This window comes from Balearica regulorum, chromosome 12 (assembly GCF_011004875.1).
Source record: "Balearica regulorum gibbericeps isolate bBalReg1 chromosome 12, bBalReg1.pri, whole genome shotgun sequence".
NCBI lineage: Eukaryota > Metazoa > Chordata > Aves > Gruiformes > Gruidae > Balearica > Balearica regulorum.
The window spans coordinates 14,443,305-14,468,986 of NC_046195.1; the positions used below are offsets into that span (position 1 = coordinate 14,443,305).

General features: G+C 40.3%; 1 protein-coding gene across 3 annotated transcripts in view; it reads left to right on the forward strand.

Moving 5' to 3' along the window:
• Positions 1–6,315: 6,315 nt before the first annotated feature.
• Positions 6,316–25,682, forward strand: part of CTXND1 (cortexin domain containing 1) — a 36,122-nt gene continuing 16,755 nt past the window's right edge. For 2 of the 3 annotated variants that reach the window (XM_075764292.1, XM_075764291.1), the window contains exon 1: positions 6,321–6,570. The gene's annotated coding sequence lies outside the window, so the exon portion shown is untranslated. Of the gene's footprint in view, positions 6,571–25,682 lie in introns of all 3 variants that reach the window. The other variant, XM_075764293.1, reaches the window with a different exon arrangement.

Consider the following 25,682-nt stretch of genomic DNA (forward strand, 5'->3'; position numbering starts at 1 on the left):
ACATAATCTGAAAATTATGCACAGATGAATGAGATCGTTCATAGCTGTTATTCTTCATCTATGACTTACACATTCCACATATGATGCATTTTTTACCTGCATACTGTTCCAGGGGATACATGCCATACATGGTGGTAAATATTTGAAGGGAGCCTGGCCTAATGTATGACCCTATTACCCACAGGTCTTATGATCCATCCTGTAATAACCTATTTTGGGTTTGAGATTGTTTCCCTTTCTTAAGAAGGTCTAACTTACTATAATTATTTCTTGATTTAGTTTTGTTTCCCGGACACCTTAATTCACAAGTTTTTGGTTGTTGCTTAATACAAAGCATTACAAGCAGATTCACACCCAACCACTTGATGTATCCAGACATTAGCTAAGAAGCTAAAATTCATATGTTGAAACAAATTGTAATAGTCTGGGTCTGCCCTCAGAGGCCATCTGAAATGAACAGCAGAATCTTTCCCATCGCTGTTACTCCAAGTCCCAGGTCACCAACCTCCCAGAGTAGGAAACACTGTCACGTTGACTCGGTTCCACCGAGAGACAGAGCACATCCATTTCTGCAAAGCAACAAGACCTACCTGCTTGCATGAGGGCTCGTTAGCTCTCTGCTCAGCGCTGCCAGCCCCATCATACAAAACCTGTAAGGATGGGAAGGCAAGCCAGTTCTCGCCTGGAGAAACACTGGGCTACTAAGATAACTCACAGGTGTTAATTTTAAACATTTGGTAGTAGATTCTTTAAAGCATTGCTTGCACAAGACCACCATTACCCATATCAGGCAGCCTCAGAGAGAGTTATGGACCCTCAGACCTGAATTTCTCTCTTATCCCAGCTCCTCTAGTCCAGAGGACTATTAATGGGACAGCACAGACACTGCACTTGCCTTTCTCTTCGTAGAAGCTGGCTGCATAAAAGACCCATTTTACTAAATCCTTCATTTGCAGCCAGATTGCTTTCTCTGCTATTATACTACTTTTGACCCAGCCTTTTGAGTGTTTGGCTTCAGCTCTGAAGAGAATAAGAATAAAGATGCACAGATAAGGAGCTCATCAGATCATACATTTTCCCAAAGATGCAGGAGAAAGAGAAGAAAACATTTCTCATAAGAGCTCGTTCAATTTTTGTTCTCTTGGAGGCTGTTGGGAACTGGCTACATAAAAATAATTTTTTTTATACCTCTGAAGTTTCAATACCAAAGAAACTTTGATAGGTAAAATTAACTCTGTTCAAATGGGAAAGGAATGTCATTAGCTCTCACTGCCGTGCAATAAATAACTGTCGCAGAAGAGCAGAAAGAGACTGGTCGCTTGTCCTAGCTTCATCCCATGACCTGTATCAGAGTTGTGAATTTCCAGCCTCTGTCCTGGCACAGTATGTGATAGCTGGGGCTGTGGTTTCTTCACAGCTTCCAGGTCTCACCTTCCTTTTTAATTCAGCATATCCAAGAGACAGCTAAAATGCTCTCTTCCAAAATGTCAGAGCACTCTCCTCAGTTGCTGTTCGGGACTCTCAGTAGCTCCTGGCTCTTGCCGCAACCACCTCAAGTTCTCATCCCCATGTTGGCAAAATCAAAACCGCACCACTTAAACTATCCTTCAGCCTATCATTATCTCTGGTCAAGTCAAAACCACCTCTGAAACAAACACATAAGCCTTCAGATTTCAATATTAATCAGTTCCCCCAAAAATACAGCAGCAAGATCCAAAGGCAAAAATGTGTTTGGAGAAAAGACATTCTCTGACCTCATGGGCAATCGGGGCTGTTTGCATACCTTTCAGTTCACATCATCTGCTTTCCTCAGTAACGCTCTGCTCCTCTTTCCCTCATGCTGAAATACAAACCCATAGCTTCCCACAGCTCCTTAGCATGTCCTCAGAGCACATGTCCTTGCCAAACTGAAGGATTTTTAGGGCTGGGCTTGCCTTTTCATCACCTGTGAAGAGCCAAATGCATTTTTGGGCACAGGGACTACGATTTCTGTAAAATGATCCTGAATATTCTGTTAGGCCAAGTTCAAGTTCCATAGTCCCGCTTTCAGTTTTACTGGGGACATACTTGGATCTTCCCATGTGACAGCAGCATTTCCCTTGTTTTTGACCTGAGAGAGAATGATCATATAAGGAAGGGTAAGAAAATTAAAGTTTAACTCATGGCTTTACATGGAAAACACGACGGATGAAAAGTTGTGGATTAAATAATACATTTTGTTTGTAGCAAGTCAGTAAGAGTAACAGCATTGAGAGTAACAAAAGAAGAAAAGCTGAAACAGAGTATAGAAGAGTGTGCAATCTGCTAATTTAAGAGAAAAATATAAGCCAATTAAGATATTGATCCCCAAAGTTAATTGCCCCATGAAATTAGAAAGCGTGTCTCTAATTCAAATGAGATGCTTTGCTGAACTAAATACTCAGCTCCTTTTGCTCCTCATCTCCACAGGCTGTAGTATCTCAAATGGAGTAGGATGAAATCAGTTTAAGAAAGATTTGGGAACATCCTTGTAGAGGAACGCACTCCTCTGCATTCACTTTTACAGGTCTGCCTATATAGGCACACTCAGGAAAACTCACCCAAAATAAGTGAAGATGTGTATTTAAAGCAGATTCCTAAAAACTGCAGTCCTGTTCAGTTTGTAGTTAAATGCTTATGTTGAAAATTAAGGTGTTTGCCATTCAGGTCAGGTTAAATTTTTCTGGAACAACATACAGATTCTCAGCATTATAGTTATGAACGGGTGCCCATCCCACACATTAAACACAGTTTAACTGTTTCGTTCAGTGTGTATACAAATCTGATCTCACACATCAAAGTATCGGTGTCTTAACTCTTAATGTGCAAATAACCACTTTTCTTCTAGGACACAATATCAGGCAGATTTTCCTCTATCATCATAAGATAATAAAGAATTATCATTAGATAGTAAAGAAGTCCTTTTTCCAGTGCTTGCTCTCTATGGGTCACAGTGAGCAGCTGACCACAAAGCCAGATGAAAGATGATGAGGCAAGAGAATATTTAAAATTTGAATTACTTTATTTAAATATCTAAGGAAGAAGGATGATCTTTTGCCTAAGCCTTTGGAAGGAGGCACAGAACTTCCTCATTGGCTTTTTGTAACCTGACGTTGTGCTCCCCGAGTTCTCTGAAGGCTCAGAGTGACTTGAGCAGGCTTTGCTCTGTCTCTTCCTCCCCATTTTTCTATTCCCCACATGAAATAGGAATGACAAGGTGATTTTCCTGCAGACATTGGCCTCCAGCTCAGCTACCTGCTGCGCGGGCCATGCTCTTCACCTTGCTCTACAATACCTAGCACAAGTTATCCCAGGCTATTGCTAGGGCTGTTCAGTGCAGCCACAATAAACCCGTCCTGTAGCGTAACACTGAGGAATCCAATGAAGGTATATCCAGGCTGCTCCCAAATTCTTTTAAGCTTATGGAATCTGTTCTTGACACAACTATATTGCTACTATATAAATCTTTATATATTTATGACAAATAAATAAATAAATTTACAATAAACATAAATTCATAAGTGAACTAGTTTACTTTTCTCAGGGACAAGCACTTCGCACTATACAGGTCTCTTCAATATTATACGTCCAGAGTCAATTATAAGCCCTTTATATTTCTCTAGCAGAAAGGTTAAAATTCAATTCTCTTTTATTGCAGTTTGCAAATATAATATACTCTCCAGCTGGCTTGGAAAAGCTCTTCAATTAAATCATCTTGTGCACCACTGCTTCTTAGTCGCTGGTATCTCCCTACTCAACAACAAACTGACAACCCCACGCTTCCAGGGTATTTATTGGTCTGTTCCTTAAATGTGGTAGTTATTTTACAACATATTTATTTTTCAGGGAAATGACCGCATAGACAGTTTTGGGGTGGGTTTTGGGGGAGTTTTCTTTGAGTGGGAGCGCAACGGTGCTTTTAAATTTAAAATGTGTCCTAAAGGCTTTGAGTCAATGCTGTCATCCTTTCTGCCTCTCCCCAATAAATCAGTTGCTCGGTTCTTTTTGTTTTCAGGGTTTAAAATACTGTTACTAGCAGAAAGTAAAGTGATGTGTTAGCATAGCAGTTTGCTGTGTTATCGAACTGAGGCAAGGAGCCCAGAAAACTAGAAGAAAATGATCTATTGAAATCTATAATCCTTCCCTCTGCCCTCACCACAGCTCCAGAACATGAGATTATTATGCTTGTTAGAATAACTACTTATCTGCCCATGGCCAGGGCTGGTGTCTACTGGAATGTTAAAAAGGTCCACACCTAATTACCGTGCTGACTCAATTATTTTTGTCCAACTCAAACTTCAAAGAAATCCATTATAGCTTATCCCCCAACCAAGGAAAGTAAATGGACTTAGTGGAAGGATCAATATACTCCAAAAAGGTGACAGAGGAATAAAGAGGAGAATTTGAGTGCCTTTCTGTAGGGTCCTACAAAAGCTGAGATCGTTCAGCACGAGTTAATTGTTTAACTGGGTGCTGCAGCTCCCAAAGCCAGCCAGGTTTTCCTGCTCTTCTCGAACAAGGCTATCCCCTGGCAGGTACACGTCCGCGTCGTTTTGTACTGGCTGCTCCTTGGGACAGGGACTGTGTCTTTTCTGCTTTTTAAGAGTTAAGACACGCACACCTGATGCATAATTACGATATACAACAAGCTTAAAATTCAAGGCACCTTTGTTGGTTCTTACTTTCTATGACTCAACAAATTTGTTGCCTTGAGGTGCTAAACACAGCTGTGAGCACAAGAGAGGGGGGGGGGGGAAAAAAAAGGTCAGTTTTTCTACTACAGGAATGTCTTCTCATTTCACAGAAGCCCACTGATGCTGACACCGATAGATTGTGTGCTGGTTTCCCCTCTCCTCTGAGATATTATTTTTGTGAAAGTGCAAAGCAGCACCTTTCCAGCAACATCTGCCAGCCGGGAAGACTGAGTATCTTTGGCATTTGCACAGGCAGAAATGACAGCACTGAAAACAATAGGTACAGTACCAAGGATGCTGAGGGGTAGCGTAAGCTGCATTGAAACAGAAATTCCAGAAAAAGCTGAAGTCTGGCTAATAAAACACCTCCCAAAGGAAAAGTGTGACACGCTCTTTCTAGATGCCTGTCCTTGATTGCCCTTTTTCTGAAGGATCCAATTAATATTCCTGCAAAATTTATTAGCCGCACTGTTTTGGTGGCTGGGATTTCCCCACGCTACCAGAAAGGATAATCGGCCCCTGGGAATCCTCAAAGCCATTACTAAGGGGGTTAAAGCCTCCTCTCACCAAGCTGCTGCTGTTCTCCTGAGGTCTTAATGCTCCCGTCAGCAGCTGAGAAAATCTCCCCTGCCCCAGAGCCTTAAGGGGATGAGCGAATCGACACCTTACACGACACCTAGTCTTAAGAAATCTTAGTTAACAATTGCTGTGTTATATATTGGGGCACCTATGCAGAGAAAGCATCGCATTTTTACCTCCAAGACTGCAATGTATTTGTTTTCACAACTTTACCACACATGGTTAGGCACAATTAGCACTAGCAGGTCACAGGGGCCTGGGTAACAGGCAAGCACAGCACCAGAATGGGTCTTTTCTCCTGAGAGTCCCTTTGAAGGTCAGCGTTGGAGTGGGTGGCAGCCCAGCTTCACAAAACTGCTCAGCCGTACTCCTCACTCGAGCTGGTCGCAGGGAAAGCCGATGCAATTCCCCCACGGCTTCCCAAAGGGCCAGAATCAAATAGTCACCACAGTGAAAAAATTAGGATCCCTAATGAAAAATTATTTACTGTGATTCTTGCTCTTTCTGCCTTTTTATTACTACTCATTATTTCAACCCCGTCAGCATGCCACGGGACCAGTCCCCCCACCATGCAGTGACAGCCACTCTACAGACAACGGACAGGGGTGACAGTCCCTCCTTCAATGCTAGAACAGTGCTTGGAGCATGTTAAATCTGGGATGTTAATCCGTGAAGTTTTAGGATGCTACTTTTTGACTGTACCCTTTGTGTAAGCGGAGCTGGTACAGTCCGTTTCAGAGCTAGGAAACTCCTCCCCTTCACTTGCACTTCTGAAAAATAGAAGATTAAGTTCAATTGAAAGAGTTCGTTCCTCAACATTTAAAAATGCATTGGCTTGAATTTGTAATGTAAACTCAAGATCTCTCTGAAACATAAAGAATAGCGTTCGCTGCAAATTCAGCTACAAATTACAGAATACAGCAACTCGCACTATAAAGAACTATAAGGCAGGATGAAAGCATCCCCAGCCCCTTTGCCTTTAAAATGCCATGGAAGCACGGAGACTTTCAGCAGAACACCTTATCTGCTCTCGAAAGCTGTGACTCCTCATCCTTTGGTTATGAAGACCCAGGGGATTGCTTACTTAGCATACACCAGAGGCAATGGATAGGGTGAGCAGTCACTGCAGCCAGAAAACCCCCGTTCAGAGCACAGGCGATCACCCTCCCCACACAGAGACTTTGGAGCTGAATTGTGCTGAATAGAGAACCCCTCCGGCTGAGAGAGCCACGTGTGCCCAGGAAGAGCAGCCACTTTCGCTCCGCTGAAAAGCAATGCAGTAAGTGACTTGGATATTGCAGCAGGCACCGGTTCCCGGGGTTAAGCAGGAGCTGAAGCCTTGCAGCTTTTGCTGGGAGAGAGGCAGCCTCCAGTCTGGGAGCGGTGTCGGAGCTGTATGATTTTTTGTTGTTGTTTCTAAATCAAGTGAAGGAATCGAGCCGATATGCAGTGACACTAACGTTTTGCCTTGTGTGGATGTGTGTGTATTGCAGGGGAGCGCTTGCTGTGTGTCCTGTGCTGAACTAGTGCTGTTAGGTCTGTAGCTTTCTTCCTATAGTCATGTTTGACGGTGTTTAAACAGAGACAGTGCTTAATAACTTAATGCCAGCGTACATTCGTGTGCTCTTTCTTAATTTTACGGCATGCTTCCTATGCTTGGGTGCAAACTATTTTCTGTACTATTACTCTAATCCTGGGTTTACAGGGACTATGCCTTTGGGTAATGATAAATTGTAGATTGCAACTGTGTGAATGAGTGCCTCGATGATGAATAGTACTTTTATTTGACTCCAGCAGATATGGCTAATTTCTAGTTTGAGGTAAATTTCTCAATGTGGTCTGAAATTGCAGATGCTTTTTTGTAGATAAATGTTTATAAGCAGTACTTTATCATAGCATAAATGTGGTTTTCTTCAGATTCAAAGGTTCTGTTTCTGCACTCTGCAGTAACAGCTTTCTATTTGTACTGGGTAGGAGAGGGAAAGCATGATTTAAAGTTTGCTTTATAAGAAGAGGGGTTTTTACATAGTCTGAAAGCGTTTGCAAAATTAGAGTTTGGACAATAATTGCAGGCCTTTGGAAAAACTCTGTGCAGCATTTAAAGCCAATTTCACTATGCAGTTTTCCTTCAGTTGATTTAGGGACTAAAATTAAGCTGCATTCTTCTGGTTTCTTGATACAGCTTTCTCAGTGACTTACGAGAGACTGGCTTTAGAATAACTACCTGCCTTGAGAATAACTGCCATTTTGGGCTTCAAGGCGTGTTTAACTCCTCAAGGCAACGCGTGCTAAATTTTTTAGAGAGCAGTACATGTGAGTGCCAAAAGTTAGGGATTCTTTTCTTGCTGTGCAGTCAAATGTCAATATTAAATAACCATCGATCTCTTGTAAAGGAGCACTAATGAAAGTGGTCTTTAATTTTCCAACTCAATTTCTGTTTAAAAGTTGGTGTTTGTTTAATTATTGTAAGCTACTGGGAAACATATAGGAAATCTTTGCATAATGAAGAAAAAATTTCCTCTTTGATTTGTCTGTCATTTTAGTTTTGAGCAAAATTTTTAGTGTCACTTTATCAGAAGGGATAATTCTCAGAAATTAGGCAAGTGACGTTCAGGTTTTGGTGGAAGAGTTTTTGCAGAGATGCTGCTAAAGATGTGTGTGACGTTTAGTCCCAGGCACAGGTAACAACGCTGAGAAATACCCTGGAAGTTATCGCACCTTTCCTCTCACATGCAACATGCCTGTCTTAGAGACTTTTCTCCTTCAGATTGATACTCAGGGGCTGATAAGAGCTATTTCCTCTGACACTGCAGTCAAGAGAATTTTTTCCTTTTTGCCTAAGAGAAGCTTTGTGACATATGGTGTTATTGAGTTGCAATCATTAAGATAATGAGCAATTAATAAGCAAGAATTATTCTTCGTTAGCTGTACAACTTTGAAGATGGACAAATCTATGAGGAGGGTGAATCGCATCTGAATCTGATGTGCTCCCCTCTTCCCTTTCTCTCCTATCCCGACTTCTCCCTTTCTGCGTATGAGCACTTGGTAGGTGTTATAGTTCCTCTCATTTAAGGACCTGAACCTAAGATCAGCGCAATTTTTCCAGTAACGGGTTCACAATCAGTGTGTACGTCTATCTGACTCCATTTTCTCTATGTAGATATCCAGCAAAACCAATAATGAATTTGGAACATACAAGGATTTATTATAAGATATCTCTCTGAACGAGTGTTATAAACCTAGTATTGATTTATCTGTCATGAGGGATTTTTACCTGTAACTAGAACCTACTCAGAACATGCAGTTTTGATGACATTATCATCAGACATTTTCAGGTAAACTAATTATGGTAATTTAACAAGCTACTGTTTTCAAATTATTTTCTCTGAGGAACAAAATGGGGGGAGGAAAAGAAATGCAAATAAGAGCTGATGTTGGAAAGATACTGGATTCATAATGAGAATCACAAGACGAAAGGGAAGATTATAGCTGGTTTTATGCCCTCATGCAATTCTAAGTCTCTAATCAAAATGTGTTTCCTGAACTGGAACCTTAGAATTATTTGCCAGATACTATTGTTCATGTCAAATTTAAAATGGAGGACATTAGGTATAAAAATCTAATTTCTCAACAGTCTAGAATAAGCATATTAGTAAACAAATGTTTTCACTTCTTCATCCTGTCTTTTAAGTAATCCTGGCAGGAGCCTCGCCTCATAAGTCAAGTTCACTTTACTGCATTGCAATCTTAGAGAGGTACCCACAAAAGGAAGTTTACTAATTTTATCCTACATTGCTAGTAATGAGTTGCAAGTCTAATTAATTAACAGCAGTTGCTCAACGTTTGTAGTCACCTAAACTGCTTAAAGTCACATCACTCGATCTCTACCACTTTTTCACCTGTAGAAGCACTGGCATTTCCCTACAATATGAAACATGACTGCACAGTCTTGTCATTTAAGTACCAGAGACAAAACTGCCAGTACAAAACTGTGTAAAAGAATATACAGAGGGTGGACAAACATGCTCCATAATTCCAAAGCACAGTGCAAGGGTCTGTCATGGTTGCACCAGGATCCAACGGTGCCGACAACGTTGCATTAGAAGACATGACATTCAGCACATTCTCAAAGAGAGGAGCTTAGCTGTATTCGTACAAGAGCAGAGAATTTCTGTATCGTGCTCAGCAGAGCTGTTATAAGAAAAATATCTTACAGCTTAGTGACATCCAAAGTGTGCCACATACGTAGTCCATAGTTTCCTTCTGACTACAAAAGAAAGGACATTTTCTTCCTTTCCTATTATTCAAGGGTAGATTTTCTAGTGCCAACTACTTACATATGCTGCATAATAATTTATTCATATGTATGAAAGCAAATCTCTTAGAATCTTCGTTATACTTATCTGCTGTGAGCATCAAGATTGAATTTAATTGGAATTTTAAAAAAATTTCAAATATATGCCTAGACAATCCATTTTCAACAACAAAATGAACATGCTATTATTTGCTACTATCACTTCTTACCAAGGGCAGTTGCTTAATACTCTGTAGTAGCTACAATTCAGAACACTTTCTTTGCCACAGTGACTATCTTCGCTTCCCACATCCACACAAGCCCCCAGAACCTACTGTGCGTAAGGCAGCAGTGCGGTAGCATTCAAGGAGGATTAAAGGACTAAGACTGAGTACTCCCTAAATACTGCTGTCTGAGCTCTTGTTTTAAACAGGAGCAAAAATAATGTACTTGGCTCTTCCAAATACTGTTCAAAAGGCATAGATATGTACTCAAAAACCATCCAGAATTAGAGCATGCTTTACATTTTGCAAAGTACCTTCAAAGCACACCTGTCAAGCAGTTTGACCTTCAGAAGATACGGAAGAACGGGTCCACGATTCCTCCACCTTGTGTACATGTTCTCTAAAGCTTTAGGCAAGAATTCTGGCATCTGGCTTTTTGGAAGATAATTCAATACACTGAACTTTAAAATAAGGCTGTGAAAGCATGTATCCTGACAAACTTGACAATCAATAACAGACTGCAAATCAGATATCTGATTTTCACTGAAACATCTGGAGAAAACTCCAAATGCCGTGTGCTCGGTTCTGAATCTTCATGAGTTAGTTCATGGAACCTTTAATGATCTTTTCTTCTCTTTTGAACATAAATATAAGGGAAGCAGCATGTGAACTGAACAAGGGTTTGTGAACAATGGCTGCAGAGACACGTACCTTTCCTCAGCATTATTTTAGCATTTAAGTTTCAAATCTATTTCATCTAGCCATGACGAGACTAAGCCTCTGGGGGTCCTATCCACAGACACTCTGAATTCATAGCAGTCAGCCAGAGAGATTCCTAGACGGGAAGAACATCGTATCCCCAGTGTCAGTCAGTACTTTGTTCAGAGGGAAAGATGAGGAAACAAGACAGAAGGTTGCTGAAAACACAGATGCTCACATTTCTCCTGCTAGAAACAGAAAAAGGATTTGTTTCTTTTTATCATAAATCACAGATTTTCTCTTATTGCTTTGCTTTAGACTTTCAATCAGTGCTGATGGCTATAAAGAATCACATGCTCAACCAAATCTAAATTATCTGGTGGAAAAGCCTCCCCTTTCTCTCCCTGCCCTGTCTGATTGATTTCATGATTACTGGAGGATTTGCTGCATCACAGATTTAGTTTGTATTATAAACTGATCCAAAGTAGCTGATGTCACCCATCCAATTTTTGTTTCCATATTCAAATTCAAGCTCCCTCTGTCAGCATCACCAATATATCTACGACTTCTTACCAAATAATTGTATCACACCATATGTTGCAGAATTGTTCTGGATTTTCACCAGCTTAGTTTAAAATTCAGCCCTCAGCCTGAGCATAATTCAGCTAGGAGGAGATACAGTAATACATCAATTTTTCTACCTCACTTGGAGGCATTAACTGTTTGTATCACTAACTCTTGGCATATTGATTCCTTTACCTCTGCTAAAAAAAGAAAAAAAGAGCATCTGGTCAGTGGGGCTACCCAAGTTGTTTTGTGATCCTTGTGCTTTCTTTATGGGGGGGAACCAGGGGAAAGAACACAGTATATCAATACTACGGAGTGGCTGAGCAGCGCTTGCTCACTCTCAACTCTGATTTTTAAAAAGCCTGGTGGGAGCCAGAGCCAGAAGTCCCATCAGAGACTATGACAAACAGCAAGGCTGAAGAGGAGACAAAGCCTTAGTCTTCAGCACAGAAGGAACCAATTTTTGTCAGCAAGAACTTGTCAGGAAAGTGTCTCCCATTATCAGAAACCCAAATAATGACAAATCATAACTACTCAAAGTCATGAAACTTGAATAACCCAAACCGAAAAGAGTGAGGTCTGGAAAAATAAACACTACATTATTTTTGTATTCCATTTTTTGGGGAGTCTTTAAGATTCATGCTTCAGGACTTTTATCTACGAGCATATTAGAGCATTTCAGCAAAAAGAATTTGAGATCCTCGCATAGCCACCTCACTAGAGCCTCAAAAACATCACCGCAAATAAAAACCATACAAGTTTAAAAGTTAGATGACCCCTATATTTAGAAGCATGATTTTACAAAACCTTGTTTTCCTTTTTTGTTACAATTTTGCATCCCTGTCTTTGTGTCTTACAGCCAGTGGAAATGCTTCCTAGGAAGAGGAATGGAAGGATTTTCTACTGTCTGCATCTGCAAACCACCAGAAAATACTGTTTTCTGGATTGTATTCTGCCACCGAGTTCACTGTATCATCATCGCAGTTTTGTGAGTTCTAAGCAAAAGGCAGCCAGAAAGGAAATACTCGAGCAAAGCACACCGACCCAATCCTCCTTCACTTGCAAAAGTGTTCAGAAAGATCTCTCCTTTCTCTTTTCATGTGCTGTGTTTGGTCAGCACACTGAAGATGACTACCATTACATTCTCTCACTGTTCAGACTCTGTCACACCATGACAGCATTTACAGTTCTCATCTTCACATTCACTGCGGGTATTTTCTGGAAAGAAGCAGATTGTCTTGTTCAGAAAACACCTGCTGTCACTTCTTATCATTTTCCTTCTGCCAGATCTCAGTAATGAGCTCTGTTAAGAGTTGCCTGGAGAATGGGAACGGGTTGGTAGTCACATTCTAGCAAGTTTAAAAAAAAAAAAGAAAGTCTAACCCATAATTGCATCTGTAAAGGAATTTTTCCCCAGCCACCTTCTACTTTGGTCTTGATCCCGAATCCATGGAAGGCAATGAGGAGAATCCCACTGACTTTGGATCAGAACCTAAGAGACTTCTGGGAAAGGTGTATTGAGAACATTGTTGGGAATCTACAGCTACTTGCATTTGCAAAAGTTATTCTGCTTGTAGCACAGAAAAAAAAAAAAAAAAAAGAAAAAGGAGTGCAAGTGATCCTGACCTTGCAAACACTTGCCTTTGTGAGCAATCCTCTCCTGTGTAAATAGCCAGCCTTTCATCGGGGCTTTATTTGCCCAAGTCCTTGCACGTACATTAAATATTTATAACGGGACTGTTATAGACAATGAAATTATGTGCCATCCGGTTGTTTTCTAATAGTGGTTTATTTAAATTATGTGTGGAACAAAGGAAATAATATTTTAAAAGTGGAATGAAAGCATAATACAAGCACAAATAAAATTTGGTTACAGATGGAATTTAAGTAGACAGAATAACTTTTCTTATGACAAAATACCGTGCCTAGAAAGAATGTTTTGTATAATACTCCATAGCCTGGGATTTGATTTAAACTGCCCTTTAGATATTCTTAGATCCCCAAATGTAGCCCACTGGAGTGAACCAGCACAGGAATATGATTTTTTTTCTCAGCATTTACTTTATATAATCCTCATAAAACCAAGATTTTGGTAAGAAATAACAACTGCAGACAAATGAAGCAGTACCTCTGAAAGAAACAAAAGCAACAAAAAACCACCAATAAGTCAAGATTTGTAAAGGAAATGAAAGCAACATATATTCCACAGGAAAGTTTCCTTAAACAGTATTTAGTACTAAATCATTTATTGTCTTTAATCTATGAGAAAAAGCATCACCTGCATGGGTCCCAGCTGGATTTACCTGTCTCTTGATGAAAGCAGCTGAGGGGAAAGATATTTATATACAGCTTCATTTCAAGCTCACTGGACAAGACTTGTACAGCAAGCAGTCACAGGAATAGCGGATACTAGTATTTGTTTCTGAAACTACTCTGTGAGACCATGACCGATTTAAAAGGATACTCTCTAACCGTTAGGAAGCACAATCCATGCAGAAGCCCTCATTGTCCATAAGGGCCAGAGGCTGAACAACAGTAAAATACAGAGAGAGCGTTTTCTGTGTCATTGTGTACACATACACACACACAGATGCAAACCTTAGAGTTCATCCTCGGGGTTTCCACCAGCTGCCCATTACGAGGGCTGCTAAGAAGGGCTGGAGAGCCACTGGACTCCACAAGTAACACAAAATTTTTGTAGCTTTTATCTACAGCATGAAAGGAATGTATTAAGTTTCTTATGAAACAAAGAACACTCAAAGCTTTTCTATTGTTTTTTTAATACTCAGCTACAGATGTGGCACCTCTGGGCTTCCTTCCTTGAGCTGGTAGACCTGAAGAAACAGTACCTTAGGAGTGCTGCTGCCTACCCCTGCCTGCGGGTGAGGGAACCGCAGATTAAATACAACAGAGATTGAGCTCAAACACGCAACTGGAGTCAACAGAACAGCTTTCTTTTGGTTCCCCTGAGGCTAGGACCTTGCTTTAAAAGTGATGTTATGTTTTCAGGTGATATTTAATCCAACACTCACTTGTTCGTGACTGAAGCGACTGCTAGGCTTTTTTCCTTTTGGCTAGCGCTAAAGCATAAATGTGCCAAGCAGGGAACAAACTCTTCCCTGATATTTCCCTACGTTTGAAATATCTGGACTTGCTATACATGTAGTAGCTGAAACACATCAACCTACACATCACTTCCAAATACAAAGGATCAGTCTCAACCTTTATATACAATAGAGTTAGCATTGCTATCGTAGCAATCTGGTCCCATGGATTCAAAATTAAAGTGTGTATGTAAACACGCTGCCCTCAAAACCATTTATATATGCTCCAGTGACTTCACTGGGCAGTTTGGTAACAGAGGACCTCATTGAATTCTTCTTAGTTAAAATTCACAGAAGTTACAGTTTAAAACTAAATTTGAAAGACTGTTTATATAAGGGAACCACAGGTGCAATCAACCTAGGCTGAGATTTTTTTATGGAGTCCATGATTTAGTGGTTTAAACTCATTTGGTTTTCTGAGATGGACTACAAGCGCGTAGGCAGTCTATTACTCTGTCTCAGCTGACAAGAGGGAACTTCTAAAGATACATTACCTCAGTTGCTTGCTGTTTTGAAAACATAACTCTGCCATGTTGCAAGTATTATTCTAATAAAAAGTTTGCTGCCCTATCTGCAGTTATTGTCATGTTATGTGTTATGTGATAGTAATAATAGAGACATCAACATGAACTTTGCTACAAATAGCTCTAGCACAGCTTTGAAAGCTGCTTTTTCAGGTAAATGACGAGAAACTTTTCATCTCCAGGAAACGTGGGTCTTTCTAGTGCACTTCAAAGCCTTGGCCAACTGGAAGCAGACTACGGGAAACTGCTGTAGAGTGTATTTGGAAGCTGACTCTACACAGGAATTGAAAAAAAATTAATTTGGCATCTACAAGGAGGTTTTGTGGAGTCAATGCTTTCTAAGCAGAGGACAGAGAGAGGTTTGGCAAGGTTGATGCATATATTATTGACATTTTATGTCACAGAGGGGTAATCCCAGATCTAACTCTGAGCCAGCTGAATTTGCAGTGGTCTGGAAGCCCACCTTCCCAGGTGTATGACGTGAGCGATGCTGGTGGCTTAGACCACAGTCTCTGTGTGGGCAGGTGAGTCTTAGAGACTATCAGAAAACACACAGATAAAACCCCCAAAACCCATTGTTTTTGCACTAATATGATTTTCTGCATTCCCTACTACCCACCCACCAAAGACAAAGCTTTTGTGTGGACAGTTGTCAGAGAATTAGCATGGGAGTGTTGAGAAAGGGAATCGTTATGCCTGCTTTAGGTTGTTCAAACTGAAGCACTTTTTTAAAGGAATCATTCGGAAATGGCAATCGATGATGGTTGGCATCATACACAGAAGTTTGCCTTGGGACACCACAGTGCACCAATGTTTTGCTGATATTTTGGACACAGCGCAGGAGAACTTTCCAAGTGATTTTCCATCTCACAGCAAGAAAAATACTGCATTTTCTTATTTACATGTGGACATCTACTTGTAGCTTAAGCAAGCATCCGCAAAATGTTAATGTCTACAGCAGTTTTTTTTAAAATTAATGGCAGAGAAGGAAATAACACTGGTACTTTTAGCAGAATTTTATCTATTGGATTTGGTAAGAATGGGATACTCTGCATAAACAAAGTCTTATTTCCTTATTTGCAAAAGGATCAGAACAGTTGTCTATAGGTCTCTTTTCTCCTGACAATTTGTTCCTTTAATCTCCTTATGCTCCTACATTAAAACCTTTGGCTAAATTGAGAGGTCACTTAACTGGCAATTTAAGCTAGACATTAGTAAACCTAACAGAAGGCAATAGAGCAAGTCACCCCACAAAGAAAGAAAACCAATAAACAATAGGAAATCTGTACTACCTCACCTACTAGTTGTTCCTTTTTAAAAGAAAAAACAAACCTGTTTCCTTCTTGTTATGCCTTCTTTCTTCCTCCATTTGCAAGCTACATCTGCTTATACTGAGTTTGTGATATGTAAACTAGTTTACACCACAGTTGGGTCTGTTCTAAGAAAATATTTCATATTTAACAGCGGTGAGCACGCAAACTGCATGCAGAACTGCACAACTGGAGGGCGTTGAGAGTCTGTGCGCATCCAGGATAGCAAAGTACCAAAGCAGAGGTTTGAGATGGGCCAAGCGACCTTGTTTTGAGGTGCGTAGGATTCCTGAAAATCAGCTGAAAACATCTTTTCAAGTGCAAGGCAGATGGTGTTTCAAAACCTTAACTAAGAAATCACACAACAGGTTATTCTAGGTAACTCCTTCTCAGAAATGGGGACACACAGCAGCAGATCGCAGCGTAGAGTTGGACAGAAATAACTGCACGCTAGAAGTTACAGAAATAACAAGCAGTGACTTGTCTGGAGCCCTGACTGGGATGTCCTGGGCACTCTCAGATGCTCAGGAAGGGGTAGCTCCTGCCACGAGCTCACCTCTGGGCACGAGCGGCCGGACAGCTGTTAGAGGAAGGAGTAACTGCAGGGAACTGGTTTCAGCTACAGGGAAAACAGAATTTCAATTGATGATTTTTCATGACAACTGGGGCACAGAGTCCAGTGTATTGGACAGGCCATTCTCACCATGGAATCATTTCCCAATGACTGTCAGGCAACACAAGAGTCTGATCATCTCAAAGAAGTATTGCAGAAGGGTTCTCTCCCTCCTTACAAGTGATGCTTGGTACAAATCATTCTCCTATCGCATCACCATCACACCAAAACAGAACCCCAAGGAAATAATCACATCCCCAAATTCCTGTCTCAGAGCTGTGATCCTGGAAGCAGAGAAGCCCTGCGAACCCCTCAAAGGACTTTGCCATCACTGTTTCTCTGGCCAAAGATCATGGATGATAACCAAAAGAGTTAGTATGGCATTTCAAATCTGTTTTCTGCAAGAACCTGACTTTTCCTCTGAACAGATAATCTTGGGAGGGGAAAAAAACCACAAACCCCTCTGTTTTTCAAAAAAGGTTAATAACATTTAGTATTTTGCCTTTTTCTGTGAACAAAATATCTTTTTTTTTTTTTTTTTTTTTTAGTAGATGCCAATCACTAGAGTTTTTTTGTTTAAGTCTGTCTCCCTGTGTAGGGCTTGTGTAAGCTGAAAAATGAGCAATTTAAATTGGATGCTTCCACACAGTTTAGAAGTTTTTGTCCCCTCGATGCGGCAAGTCTCATTCTAGCAGAGCAAAACCAGAATTGCCTCACCCTGGAGCTAGAGCAGTACCACCACGGTGCCCTGTTCTTCAGAGAGGAAGGGGCTGTGGTGGAAAGAATTCTTCTAAAGCACCAAACTAGAGCTGCAGCTCTCACATTTTCCTCGCTATCTTTTCCCCCCTCTTCATCATATTATCCAACAAAGTGGCACACTCATTGGATATCTGGAAAATATGATCAGGAAAAGAAAAGTTTCTCCACCGGTTCTATTAAAGTCACTGGGTTTCCTGAGAGAAGAGGATCTTTGAACAGCAGCAGGGTATATGATTGCAAGCAGACATTAATTTTATTATGCAACTGCCCAATAGCATTTTTCTGAAATATCTGGAAGTTCTACTGCACTGAGAAAGTCAGCACTTTTTAGAGCAGTTTAAGCCATAAAACAGAGTAGTAACCATCAGGGGAAAATAAGAGTAGCCGTTCCTTCAAAATTTTTTGAGTGATTAAACTAATTTTCAACCTTTCTTGTACGTGATCTATTATTTAATCTCCCACCCTACTTCATAGTAGCAAACAACGTCTTTCTATTCAAAATTTTTGTTTTTCCTCCATTATTGATGCATTTCGCTCTAAAATAATGGATTTTCACAAAATGCTTCTATAAGAGAGCAAAAAGCAGGAGCAGCTGCAAACAAGGCTTCAGATGGCTGTGCCAGTTCTACTGAGTGCAATGCCGTGTCACTGCTGCCATTAAGCATATTCCCCACCTTTAAAGCCAAACCAAAAGGAATTTTAAAACAAGGAATAAAGTTAGAAGGTCAAACACGTAGGGGTGAGGAAAGACAGATCCGATCTAGTACTTACTAGGATAAGTGAAATCAGAACTAGGCTCTCAATCATGATCTCAACTTTCTTCCTTGTATTTGTGTTATCATAAAAAAAAAAATCAGTAAATGCTCTAACTATGACTTTATGTCAGAGGTAAAAGGAGAAAAACAGTCAAGTTTCTATAACTTTTTGGGTTTACTCATATGACATATGGGCTAACTGTTGGTTCTTTTTTCCACTCGATTGATTCCACTCTTGTAAGATTATCTTAATGAGTTTTTCCCTCCATGATTTGAAGAACTGAATATGAAGAACAAACTATTTCTAAACAGATTTTCCAGGCAAAATTTTCTGATTTCTTATAGTTTCTTCTGGTTGTATTAGCACTATTTTTTTTTTCTTCACACAGCTCTGGCTAATATAAACTTGTATTTGATTAACATGTCATTCAATGAGCCCATAAACAAGTTGGCATGCAGATTATTAAATAGCTAGTAAAGTTCTTGTAAAAACACATTTTGCAAGAGAGGGCACATCTGAATAAGTAATAGCCCCATCTTCAAAATAGCAAAGACAACTCTCAGTAACTTTCTGAGAAACTACTGTTTAAAAATGTGACGCCAGTCTCAGCACAGAACGTAAAATCTGGGGTCGTTTACTCGCAATCCTTCTCAAAAATATGCTGCATTTGCTTGTACAGGCAGAACAACTACAGGGACTCTGAGGGTGCTGCAAAAATCACTGCTCCGTAAAGTCATTGCTAGTTACTGTTTAGAAAAGGAATTTGGAAAGGAATGAAAGCATTTTTTCACCAGATTACACAAAAGGAGAATGAAGAAATAGTTTCCAGTTGCTGGAACTAAAAGGGCAAGAAAGTGCAAGTGCATGCAGAGGGGAAAAAACCCACAATTTTCCTTTGCAAAGAGGAAGAAATGATGAGCAAAAAGCGCTCGAGAAAATACTTCTATATGAGGAAAGATTTGTATATAATCAACTTCTGTTTTCTGAATAGTGGTTGCTGACATGTTTCCATCCAAGCCAATGTTGTTTTCCCTGCTTGAGTGGCATAGCAATAATAAATACATTTATTATTCATTAAATGACATCAAAGTACTTTAATATGCCTCAGCATTTCCAAACAACATTTGAATCGCAGCAATACAACACCCTTCTCACCTAATTTGCTATATTAGCAGCCAAAAATTATAGCTTGCAGCTGAAATTTTGAGTGTTATAGATAATGTACGATGGGAAAGCTAGTGTTGGTGGGACAGCAAGAGCTCATCTTGCTGAAGCATAGGACCAAACATTTCTAGACAGAATGGAGAATCACTTAAGTATCCAGAGTCAAACCCTTACAAGAAGCTTTTTTTTTAAAAAAAGAAAAAGAGGCTTGACCTTATACACAGCTCAGTTCTCCCATATTTCCATATTTTAAAACAGGATTAATAGAATTCACCAAGCTCAGAGGGTGTGAAATGAGGAAAAGCACATTTCTAAAGTAAAAGGAGATCCACAGATAGATGCTCTAGTATCTGTGTGAATTGTTTTGTGTGAGGGTTTGTTTTGGGTTTTTTTTTATACACACACAGAAAAAATAAAAAAGGAAGGAGAAATCAAGAAGATTTACTCTTGTGGTTTTCTCTGCTTGCTGTTTGGAGGCAAGTCTTCACATTGCTGTCTTAACTGGCCACAGGGTCCCAGCCTACACTTGCGTGATGGAGAGCTCTGCATAGCATTTTCCTGAGTGCCACTGCATGCCAAAGGAGATGGAAGACAATTTATGGACTTCACTGTTTTTGGGGATAAATGAGGACAGAATTATGCCTAGTTCACCATGTCCCAAATAATTCCTTGAGGTCATAAAGTTTGTACAGCACTGTCTTACCATAGGTTTATGCCAGCATAAAATCAAAATAACGGAAAGCGGACTACCGAAGCGGAACGCACAGGGAACGTACAAAGCACACAGCGCTATGGGAGATAAATTTATCTACAACTGAACCATATCAGCCATGGAGAAGAACCAAGTTTTATTCCCAGTTAATGCTCAGTGCTTCCAGTGTAACACTCCCAGATTGTATTATTGTCACCAAGCGCAGCATTTGGCAAACTCTATCTACAAATACAGCCCTGCAAATTTTAGTGTATAAGCAAATGAATCTGAGCGCTGAATAGTTTTTCTTCTTAAAAGATTATCACTTGAAACACCTAACAGCAGTTACCAATATTATGTCCCTTTGAATACAAAGGGAGAAATCATTCATTGATCTAAAAGCAGGCTGCAATACAATGAACAATGAAAGTGGGTACTGTAAGCAGCATGGATTTTTGTGTAATAAGATCAGACACTGAAAAACTAGCTGCTGTTTGGGGCAAATGCTGATGAAATAGTTATATGAAGCTGAGGTCTCTGTAAGCATTGAATTGGTTTCAGTTACAAAATGGAAGAGTCCAACATTTGTAAATAAAATGCTCTGAAAAGGTTCTGTGCTCAGAAGAAAAGTCTGCCACAATAAATTTCTATTTACTTGGTCCAAGTTCACAGTTTTTTAATGTTTTTGTCCTGCAAGGAGAATACCCATTGATTTGAGTTTCTAGTGACTGCTAGGTCAGGCTTGCTATATATTTGCTTAATTAATTTCTCTGACCTTCCTTCCATTTAGTATTCAAGATGACAATCTTCCATTTTACCAGCTGTGTGGATGTTAGTCTGAAGCACTTGTGATGTCAAAGGCTGCGTATTAATTTACTAAGCAAGTTATTTCTAGCCTTTTTTTTTTTTTTTGGCAAATATGCCTCGTCAGCATAGATTTATGAGTTGTTTTTTCTGCTAAATCTGATATACTTTGTCACATGGATTTAAATCAATGCATACACATTGACCTACAGGAAGGAGATTGTTACTGTTTCTTGAGGTATGAGGAAATAATCTCAGTTCCAGGGAGAATTTCAGATAAATGCATTCATTTTTAAAGTTGGAAAGTTCCTTCCTACTTGTAATTAGCAATGCTTCAATTTTTCAGCCTTAAAATTCAGTAGCAGAGGTGGAGACTGGAAAGAGAAGTACCATATCCAGTACAATGACCGCAATGTCCAGGTGCCATCCAGCAGAACAAGCAGATACTTAGAGCATGCATTTAAGTCTGATAGTTTTAGTTGAATTTAGGTTAAAAGTGAAAGGCATAGGAATAGATTGGCTCCTAAATCCTGCCTAGGAACTTCCATTCTCATTAAAGTCTATGAGAACTTAGGAACCCAAACACAATTAGGTATCTTGGCCTTACTTGCTTTACAATAATTAGGGCTGCCCTAAGTACATATTTAAAGTTAGGCATGTGCTTAAACCCTCAGGTGAAAATTGCATTGGGAGAAGTGATCTAAAATTAAAATATCATCCTGACTCTTGTATGCTTGCAAATCAAATTTATTTTGACAACAGGTTAACATAAGACATGGCTGAGATAGAGAGCCTAGAGCTAGATGGATTGTATGATTTAATGCTCTGCAATTAAAAGACAAAGCCCAGAGATGCCGCCTTTCAAATGTGTGTGTTAAAGTTCTGCCAGGATTCTGTTGTCTGCCTGCATGCTAGTAGACTGGAGCAGTTGGCATGCTACTTTGTGGAAAATTATTAAGTCGATGATTTATTTAGTCTGTTTAAAGGAGGTGGGATAAAACACCGAGCTGGTATTGCCATGATGATTATGCTAGGTTTTTTGTTTTTTATTTTTAATTAATATTGAGCAACCTGTACTGCAGCCAACTTCAAGACACTTCAGAAGTGCACTTCTCATTCTTTGGCTGGAGAACAAAAGCCTTAATTTAGACAAGGGCAGGATAAATAATAGTTTCATTCTAGGACCCTATAGAAAATGACTTTTCCTAGAATGTCCCATGTACAGAAAAAACAGACTCTTGATTTTACTGTCTCATCTTACAGAGGAGATATTCACTTTTTTCCCCTGTCTCCAAGAAATGAAATATAAGCAGACTTTGCATCAGAACAGATGGAGTCCTAGGTCTGAAGATCCCACAGCTCAATTCCTATGTCTGTTTTTCTACAGCTCAATGCACTATTTACCAGGATACAGCAGGACATGACCTTCCTCACCCTACTGACCTGGGATAAATGATTATTTCCAGCTTTCCATCCAAAACTATCCATCTCTCCCCTTCCTGCTAGCCCCCCTGCCACCATAACCACCCTTACAGTCACTCCCAGACCTGCTCCAGGCCGCGAAGGGGGAAGTTATCGGTTTGTGTACCAGAGATTTGGCATTGGAGTAGAGGGAAAGGAAAGAGAGGAAAGAGCAGCTGAGCACAATACCCTCCACTCAGCCTGGCTGACCACTAACCTCTCCCTCTTTCTAGCAGCTGAACTTTGTATAACCACTGGAAAAGGCTCCTTCAGCTCACGTGGGAGACAGCGGGGGTTTTGGTGCTAAAGACCCCAGACACGTTGCTATTGCCCCGTTATTGAGGTTAGCGGGGCAGAGGGGGGTGACTGTCAGTACCAAGGGAAAGTATCTGATCCAGGAAAACCACGTGAATTCAAAGCTGCCTGACCCAGAGAAGAGAGCCATAGTTAACTGCAACCCATCCTGCGCAGTGGTATAACAGTATGTTGTGTTAAATCCTTAATAGAAACAGTCTTCAGAAGCTATTTTAATCAATTAAGAACAGTTGGACCCTTTAGCACATGGTTACCATCATCTACTTATGTACTTAAAATGCAATTATAGACAGGAAAAAAATGTTCATTTTTTATTGACCTCTTTTTACTCAAGTGAATTAAGTCTACTTCTCATCTGCATTCAGAGTCCCAGCTGCTTCCTGGCTGAAACAGATTCTGTAGGCTTTTTATATCCAGTAGCAATGCAGCAATGCAATATGTAAGGCCAGGGTGTGTGGGGGAGCTGGGATGTCTCCTGGCTCCTGAATTATTAGGCTGTTCCAAGTTCCAGTGCAGAATCATTCCCAGGATGGTGATTCATGAGGTAGCAAAGAACTTAGACTCAGTTCCCAGGCTAAGTTTTCAGGGTTAGGTTCTCAAGATTAAAAAAAAAAAAAACAGAAAGGAAGACAGTTTTTAAGAGTCACTTTCTATAACAGAGCAAATCTCTGATACTATCAGTTATCCAACAGATTATGGGTAAAAAGGGTGAATGTGTTATGAAGGAATTTTCCTAAACATATAGCAAACCATCACACTTCCACTGGAAGAAGCAAAACTTGCAGGAGGAACAAGTTACTACACTTTGAAATGCATCTGACTTCAGTGACTGAAATGTCTTCATACATAGTTTCAACAACAGACAAACCACATCTGAAATTCAGGGCAACACATGAGAACTCCTGAAAACACAAATGCTCGTATTCCCTAAATGCTATTGATGCAAGTTGCTTGCTACCAAAATTAGCTTTGTCAGAAGACTTTAAATAGAAAGGGATGGAGGGGAGTCCCTACAGCATAAACCAGCAGGTACAGGTACCAGAGTGGTGTGCAGTAAGAATGTCCCCAATTTCTTAAAAGCAGATCTGCATTCATTCTTAATCACTGCACTTACTTGTCATTTGATAGACAGATATGCATAGGCTAGCTACATTTCACCATTAGACTGCTAATACAGTTTCAAGGTTATATTTATAAGAAACTTGGCAAATGCTTTAATTGGTATCCACTGCAGCAGGTCACCAAGAAAAAAAAAAACCAACCAGAACCAAAAAACCCCAGTGTAGCATTCAGGAAACTACGTCATAAGCCTAGAGAAGTTTTAAGCTGGGACAAAACAGCCTATCAGGACTAAAGACTTCTGCAAAGACTTGTTACGTTAAACTATACCTTCAGTAATTGCCAAAGGAATAATTTGAACACCAGTCTTTGTGGTCAAGCTTAGGTTTACGTGCTGCTACTATAATCTAAACAGTTCCTACTAAAAATTGCATATCAATAGAACTGACCATACTAAATATCAGATAATTGCTGGCATATATTTTTCAAAGTCAAAACTCTGCTTGGACTTCCCTTTGAGAAAAACCCTTTGAGGAGTTTGCTAGTTGGCAGAGAAGGTGAGGTGATGTTCCAGTTAGAGCATCCTTTCTGGCAGAAAGGCTTTCCTCAAAGTTCAGCAGGGTTTCCTGAGCCTGCTTAGCTCTTAGACCTGGTTTTATGGAGGCCTTGGAAGATGTCAAGATGGTGCCTTCAGACATGTGGACCCACCCAGCAATGCACAAACACCACTCTCTTTCCCACTGCATAGCCAGTAGTGAGTCAGTGTGTGACACTCGCAAAAAAAAAAAAGTTGGGGAGGAGGAGGGGTAAAGTTTGTGCTTGTCATATTGCAGCATATGGGAAATGCCAAGTGCAGGCTGTCAGCCTATATGGCCCACTGATTTCACATAGGTGTCTTGGAAGCACAAACTTCTCAGACCTGACCGACCAGATGTCCGTGTGAATACCACCGCCCTTTATTTTCCTGCTCACCAGGAACATTTGCCAGAAAGATGATGACATTTGTCAGGCATTTGTATTTTGGTTAGCCAAAAAATACTGGGTTAAAGTGAAGCAATCAGAAGTTCCTAGCTGCCTGCAGTCCTCCTGGTTGAATTCAATGCAGTTTTTATGAGGCATTTTTATTAAAAGAACTTTTCTAGAAATCAACCCGCCCACTGCCACTCCAACATTTACAAAACTAATTTAGTTCAAGGGTGCTTGCAGTCAAGTAAATGCGAGCCAAACATTGTCCTCTGCTGGGGAAAGTCATTCCAAGAAAGGTACCTAGCAATGTGCAGACCATAATTTAACATGACATAAAACACTATTTTCTAGCTTCACATTGTATATCTCTGCTTTTGAATGGTCTGCGGTTGCAATGTTCCTTCAACCCAGGAAAGATGCCCTAGGCAGCTCTACCATACAAGCCCCGTTATTTACTCTGGATAGCACGACGGGCTTGCTGACCTTGGCAACGTTATGTGCGTCAGGCTGTTTGTGAGCAGCCTCTCCAACCCCTCCCCACACTCTGTCTTCTGTACCAACTAGCCAATACACCTCTTTCCAACTCGGAGGCTTGGTGAACCTGTAAGAACTAAATTTTACAGCAGGCTCAGGCTACTTTCCATTCCTGCCCCCCCTCAAGGCTGCAGGTGCAGTTGGGGCAGTCGTGTGAATGGACGGAGACGCTTGACTCAATCTCAATCTGCAAAGTTCAATTTGCGGAGCAGGCTTAAACTGAAAGCACAGCGCTGCCAGGCACTGACCTGACTTACAGACCGTGAGGCAGCGATGGAGTTTCTGTTATTAAAGGAGCTTCCTTGTAGCTTTGCTTAATATATTACTCTTAGATAATAATTGCTTTCAGCTTATTCAGAAAAATAGAACAGATCATAGGATTTTTTTTTGCCTTCCTTTAGAAGTGTTAACACTTAAACTCTGCTAAAATTGAGGTCTTAGAGGTGACTGGAACCATCCTGCTCTAAACGACCAGCCTGAAGCAAACCAAGGCTCCTTGCCTTGTCCTGCCATAGAGAATCCCTGTGGTCTGTGTTAGCTCCTGCCG